At 34.3% G+C, this 7,883-nt stretch overlaps 1 pseudogene; it reads left to right on the forward strand.

Annotated features, from left to right (window-relative positions):
* The first annotated feature begins 4,883 nt into the window (after positions 1-4,883).
* Positions 4,884-6,894, forward strand: LOC120155399 (annotated as a pseudogene).
* Positions 6,895-7,883: the final 989 nt, after the last annotated feature.

Genomic DNA, 7,883 nt, shown 5'->3' on the forward strand with positions numbered 1-7,883 from the left:
GCTAAACAGTCTCAACAGATGCAAGATTATCAATCAGAATACCTCCAATTATGGATTCGATACAGACGTGTTTGGGTCCAACAATCAATTGTAATTATTCCTCTATCTCTTAGCTTTCCAATGCCTTTTGAATCACCTCAATCCAATAGCGGGAGCTTGTGATATGATTGATTTACTGAAGATAGTGCAGGCTGGAATTTTCATTACGGGAATTTCATGCATGGATTATTTGGATGAATTTGTGCCAAGGAAGAGCCTTTCATCTTCTACCAAGAGACAAGCAATTGAAGACTATCTTAATGCTTCTATTCAAAGCAATTCAAGGATGAATTTTTTCATCTTTTCAAGGCTATTAATATTCTTGGAGAGACAATGCATTCAATCCTTCATAATTCACCTATTCAAGTCTTACTTATCATTCTTTGAAGGCTATTCACATGCTACCAAGGAAAAAGCAATGAAGGCTGATTTTATTTCATTTAATAATCAAATTAAGTGATAAAATCAGCAAGTAATTTGAAGAGACAAGGTGATTTGGGCATGTAGGATGTCCACATTCATCCTATGACCTCATTTATCCTCTTTTCTTCCATTTGCAAGCAAAGCAAGGCAGCCCAAGAGTCACCCTTCTTTTTGGACGAATTTAAGGCTGAAATTATCTCAAATTAAAGCTTAATTCATCCATTTTCAATCTACATGGCCACCATCAAAGGATAAGAAGAATGACAAGTCATTTAATTGAATTCAATTGTACTTAGGTGATTGTTTTCTTTTAATTGTAAAAACTCTTCATATGGTGCCTATCAACACTATAAATAGGCACCTCCATTGCATTTGTACATAGAACATTTTTGGCATAATAAACTCTTTGAAAGGTTGCTTTTATTTTAGTTCTTGGATTAGAACTCTATCAGTTTCTTGTCGGTCTTGAAGCCTTCATCCATTTCATCCTGTTATAGCGTTGGTTCCTTGGTCTACTATGACTAGTGGGTCAAGTTCCACCCTCTATCACTTCGATTCCATCTTTGTTATATTGTTGGTTCCTAACTCATATATAGTTAGAGGGTCATAATCCATCTTTTGAATTACAACTATTCTCTACGCCAACCACAAACATCCTTCACCATTTTCGTTACATCCATTCAACCACTATCACCACCACACTTCTTTCATTTATAATCCACTTCAACTTCATTCTATCATTTCCATTACTTTACACATAAGCCTTCATCCATTTCATCCTATTATAGCGTTGGTTCCTAGGTCTACTATAACTGGTGGGTCACGTTCCACCCTCTATCACTTCGATTTCATCTTTGTTATATTGTTGGTTTCTAACTCATATATAGTTAGAGGGTCATAATCCATCCTTTGAATTACAACCATTCTCTACGCCAACCACAAACATCCTTTACCATTTTCGTTACATCCATTCAACCACTATCACCACCACACTTCTTTTATTTACAATCCAATTCAACTTCATTCTATCATTTCCATTACTTTCATACACATATTTATATATACATATTTTCCTTCTTATAACGTTGTTTGTACGTTTTCAGTCTTCAATCAAAGCACTGCAAAGTTCTTACTAGAATCATGATCGGGCAACATCGTATATGACTCGGAACACATAATCGAGATCGTATCATTATCATCAAGGTTTTTACTAGTCCTCTTCTAGTCTCCCACGCTCAAGCCTTTTTCCTCTCAATCTCTTTATCTTAAGTTCTAAGTAACTTTACTCAAAACTGTATCAAGTAAAGTTTACTTGTTGTGCGTTGGCTACAAAAGGGTTAGTAGGAATAGAAAGCAAAATATAATGAAAATGGTGGCTTAGAGATAAGAAAGAAGAGATAAAGGGGTTACTTACACAAAGTCACTTCACAACCTTTCTATCGCCATAATCAATTTTAGATGCTTACTCGAAATGGCTTAGTGATGAGACTTGTTGCGAGTGCTACAACTTTTTTTTTTCTTTTCTTTTCTTCTTTTTGAGTTCTTGTAATTTTCTTGTTTTGAGTGCTTGCAATTTCTTTGATGATTTTTTATTCTTTCACTTGCACTTCACTTAAATTTCTTTTTTATTTTATTTTTGTTGTTGTTGCACGTTGCTTCTTCCACCAAAGCTCTGAATACCGATTGATGTAAGGCATACCTTTAATTGATTGTAGATATAGGAAGGAAGCAAAACAACATGCATAAGTGAATGGCTCAAATAGATGGTTTGGTGCTAGATGTACAGGTGAAATGGAGGGATATTTATGTTATAGAAAATGGTAGCGGAAGTATGTTGTATGGCTATGGTATGGGTAATGAAACAAAGGATGGTTGTAAGGATAGTATCTTAGAATGACCAAGGAAGAACCAGTGCTATAATGAGCAAAGACGCAGCCTTATAAATCTTTATAAGGGGTGGTAACAAGGACTTGGACCCACTATCTATATAGAGATAGGAACCATAAGTATCAATGAAAAAGGGGGTTGAAGCCACAAGTAATTAAATTACTTGAAAAGTCAATAAAAGTCACAAGGACTTGAGAAAAGAGAATAGTCTCATTTATATTAAAATCAAAGTTTGTTTATAAATGAATAAGACCAGCCCTTGTGTCCTCTAAAATGATATAATTAATTAATAAATAACATGAAAACATAGGTATTGGTTCGATTGAATAAAGGAGGCATGTCTCATTTTCGAATAGTGCTTGAATCCCTTCAAGTTGGAGCCAATTTGGAGGATAAAGGATACTTGGTCGAATGGTTATATAGCCATTTATCTTGGAGCCTAAAAGGGGGTCACACGCATAGCACATGGCTTGTCTAGTCACAAGGCATGCACATGGATTTCTAGAAGGCTTGTGTTGTGGTCTTATGCATAGGATGAAGACCAAGCATGTGCAGCAGCCTTGGGTGTGAGTTGAGCTATCTTCAAGTTTGCATGTGTCTGGCTAGCTAGAAATGTAAGGGCTAGTGGTGAATGATCATCTTAGCCATGACCTCCCAAGCTTCATAGCAGCATATTCAGCTATGTTCAGCTACAATTGATGTCACTTTAAGTAACTTGTCTTCAAATAGTCCAACTAGCTGAGATTAGCTAGCCTTGAGCTCCTCCAACTCAGTTGAGCTTCCCGTTGTGTTCCACAAGCTGCCATGATGTTTGTGAGTTGATTGTGAGCTACATATGGATCCTAAATACTCCACCAAGCTACCCTAATGTGTTCCATGCTCCAATGTACCTACATATGCAAAGAAAACAAGGTAAGTCAAAGGTATCGAGCTTGTATGATCCAATTACCTTGATGTCGTGCATGATTATGACCTTGTGAGCTATGAATGCTTGACATGAGCTAATTATATCATTATTTAACATATTTAAACTAATGTATAAGGTCTAAGAAATAAAATGAATGCACATGAGCAAACAAATAAATGAATAATCATGTTGCCATTTCATGAATGTAATGAATCATGCTTAAATGAATGCAAGACTATTCTAACATGCTTAACATACTTAAAATATCAATTTGCATCAACTATAAAGATGTGTATATGCTAAGTTATCTTTTAGAAACATAACTAATAACCTTAACATGATATGTATTATTATGGCATATATGATCAAACTAATATAAAGCAAGTATAATAAGTAATATTCAAGAATACTCCCTCTGCATGTGAGAATGTGCTTGCATCAGATGGATTTTATCTCCCCAGCTTCATCATTTAAGAAATTTTTTGGAATCGTTGGTACACCTCATGGCGCAGCGAAAAAATTAATCTGACGATCTCACATGTGTTCTATGTATGAAAATTCAAATTTAGGAGAAGGGATGCGTGATTTACCTTGGGTTCTTGGAATAGAAGCAAATCCATAGTGTAGTCATGATTAGTTTGATCTCATGCATCTATGAAGTCGTCTCGACCTCTACTCGTTTCTCCCGGTTGAGAGAAAACTTTCTTTTCTCAAATTTGTTTTGAGAATTTCGTCTAAGAATGATAAAAAACAATTTCTAGATCATCCTATTCTTTTTATATCATACTGTTACCCTAACCCTTAGGGTTTTATATTTAATTTATTAAAAGAAATATAATTACTCTAATTATATTCTTTTAATATTTATTTAACATCTCTGTATAATTAAAATACACACACACATATTTAAATTAATCTTAATTGTACACTTAATTCATGTACAATCACTACAAGAAAATATACCTTTAATGACACACGAACGATGACACACGCTAATTTATGACTTGCAAAAAATGTGTGTCATAACAAAATGTCATGTTTTTTAAAATCTGAATGATTTATTACTTACAATAATGTGTGTCATATTTAATAGTCATAATCCAAAAAATTTACAAAAACACGGAGTACAGTTTTAATTGTGTGTCATCTGTAAAAGTCGAATTTTAAATTTCCCCCCAATTATTTTCATCCTTTCTCGCTTCTTCCCCTGGCCTCCTCAATAATCATTCACGCACGCATATGCTTCCCCCCTTTTTCTCTTTTTCCCTCCTACACTTGCTCATTCTTTTTATTGATTGAATCCCAGTAAGCTTTCCTTCCTTGCTTCCTTCCAAGGTTTATTCATTTTCTTTTTTGAACATTTATGGGGTTTAACTGAAATTTTTCTCTTCTTTCTTATATGGAGATCTGATTTATGGGTTTTGCTTGTAAATGTGGTAGTTTTAATGGGTCAATCTCCATTTCTTATCTTATACTACATGAATGTTTATATAATTGTTCCCTTTAGAATCGAAGTTTGATTCTTTCTTCGTAATACTAAAAACTTTTAAAAAAATTGAAGTGGCTATTGGATATGATTAGTGAAGCAAGAGTTCTTCTTTGACAGCTTGCTCATCGAGTTCGCGAGATGAGAGAGTCGAGAACAGCTCCGGTGGCACAAAAGTTTGAGCGTAAAGTAATTTCACCAGCGGGGAGAGTGCTTAACACTATGCAATCGTTCCCTCGTGGCATGGAGTGTGTTGATCCACTTGGACAGGGGTAAATCTTTTCAGCAACTTCTTATTAATTCATATTCATTTTTTTTTGTTTAGTGCACGAGAGTATTTCGAACTGGTTAGGAGCCGCGGAATTACTGCTGGAATGACACCTCCGCCACGATATGTCTCAAGAGTTTGCTCTGTTATATATATGTGCTCTCATACCCATTCTCACATTGTAAGATAGTGATTTATGTTTTTCTATTACAATGGTTTCCACTAATGTTTTAGTTTCTTTATCTTTATTTAGAATGTTACGCCTTGTCCTTAAAAACTTGGAACTACTTTGCTAGTGAAATATTCTTGGAAAATATTCCGTTATGTAATTTGTTTAGAGGTTGTGATGTATTACCAGGTACTTTGGGAATATTGTTATTTCAGTGACATCTGTTGCATTTGTTGTGGCTATGGCATTGTTGATGCAAAGAGAAAACCCTCATTTTACTCAGCGTAGCAGTACCATGTTTGGGTTATTTTATTATGGCTATCTCCCTTGTTTCTAGGTTAAGCTCAGATGTGGTTTAGCAGCTCCTACCTTGAATAGTAGTAAGAATATGGTTTCTCACACTTATCTGTTTGTAAATCTAAATGTTGGACAAATTTATCTATGAATAGTTATCGATAATATTTTTTAAGATGTAAGTATAGAGCTGAAAATGGCCCTTTTTTCCAAAGCAGTAATAACTTATATATTGCTTTTGTTAAAACTTGGGTGGTTTGTTTAAGGATTTAGGAGTTTCTGATGACGCATCTCAAAACTACTTTTATTTCCTCTTTGTAACGTACTCTTGAAATGTGTTGCTCCTTTTATTTACTTCATTGTGAAACTTTATTCATCTTTATTTTCACATTTGGTTCATTTGCATGTGTGATTGTCCCATTGTGGAAACGGGAACAGGTTATGAGTCTATGACTATTCACCAAACTGTTTTACTAAGAGCTTGATTTTGGCAGGAATAGGAGCTGGATGGCCTTATCTTCTTGGTGGCCAAGATCATTGGACAGTAGGCCTTGTGGCAACCTTATGAATACTCAAGATCAAGAGTTAGATTTTTAATGTTGATATAGCTTATGAATCTATTAGGTTTGAAGACAGAACAAGTTCCATTAATAATTTAAGTTTTCCCCATTGGGTTACAAGTTGATTTATTTTCGTTCATATGTAATCTGATGGTTACATCCTTCCGTGTTCGTGTACTTTCATGCATGCAGACATTTGATAGTCAGTTTGCATGTCATAATTTGAATTCCAAAGCTTTCTATATGTCTAGTCACACATGTGCATGGATGATAAGTAATATTGATGACTAATTTTTGATTCTTTTGAAACCAAATCTCTGGCTAGGATCGGTGCAAGCGCCACTTGTTATTTACTCCAGCAGTCTATTACTGGGATTACTGGATTGCATTGTTATCTAAAAAAAGACTCGGTATTATGAACTTCATTGCATTAACCCTGAGACTTTACATACTCTTTTCATTGGTGTAGTGCAATAGCCTTTGGGATTCTCAACTTCTTTGGATCTACTTTTGGTGATCTTACTGAATCAATGATCAAGCGTGATGCTGGTGTCAAGGACTCTGGCTCCCTAATCCTCGGTTATGGTAATTGTAATTGCTCATGATTATTTATTCAATTAATTTTTGATACATTGAGGGTTAATACAATCTTTCTTACTTTAAACAATTGAAAAGAATCTGCTCATTATTTGACTGGAATAATTATTCATGGATCATATCTCCTTCCGTTTTGTCATCTCTATATTAACATTGTGTGTGCACTGTCGAGCAGGTAGAATACTTGACAGAGTGGATAGTTACATGTTCACAGGTGCACTCGCATACTCATTTGTCAAAATCATATTGCTGCACAAATTTTGATCAATAACACAAGAGGGGATACAAGATAGAATTTATTCCATGTTTATATATATATATATATATATATATATATATAGAAAATGAGTGCAGAAGCACATTTGATAGATTCATGCAGAGTGTTGCTGAAAATTTGTAACGATATATGATTATAATATTTTTGATAACTTAATGTTAATATATTGTATGAAAATGGATTGTTTATATATAATATGATATATATATTTAGTATTATGAGGCATTAAATGTGATTTAGTTTGATTGTCAATCTACAATATATATATATAATTTACAACATACAATCATGACACACGAATGTGTGCCATCTTTTCTAATGACGTGTGCTTCAATGACACGCAATGTAAGTCATAAATGTGTGCCATAAATTTATGACACACAAATGTGTGTCATCTTCATTTATGATGGGGGCTTCAATGACGCGCAATGAGCGTCATAAATGCACGTCACAGATTTACGATGCACAATTACGTGTCATCTGAGATTTATGTCGGTGCCTTCAACGACGCGCAAATGTGTGTCATCCACTCTAATATGTGACACGCAATGAGCACCATTAAAGGGGTTTTTTCTAGTAGTGAATAAAATTGTACATGTACAACTCACTTAATATTTGCTCATTTCAACCCTGGGGTGTGACCTTGTAGGTTCAAGTAACATTAGTAGTAGTTATTAGAACTATTCTAATATTACAAACAATGAGTGACATCTAGCAATGCACCATTATCACCTAAGTTACAATAAGTCTTGATTCAACATAACCTCTTCGTGACTAACTCTTTTATGTAATATATCATTTTGTCCTTTTATATCTAGATTTGGCACCAGTTGATGTGATCTAAATTAGCAACATAAATGTCCTTGCATCTCCAACCTTTCACAATAATCAAAGAGGGTTTTCTCTAACTTATTCTTTCTTTATACCATAGTTATAATAATAGTTTACATACATTGCATTTATAGTTATAATGATG

Source organism: Hibiscus syriacus, unplaced genomic scaffold (assembly GCF_006381635.1).
Source record: "Hibiscus syriacus cultivar Baekdansim isolate YM2019G1 unplaced genomic scaffold, ASM638163v2 tig00111191_pilon, whole genome shotgun sequence".
Classification (NCBI taxonomy): domain Eukaryota; kingdom Viridiplantae; phylum Streptophyta; class Magnoliopsida; order Malvales; family Malvaceae; genus Hibiscus; species Hibiscus syriacus.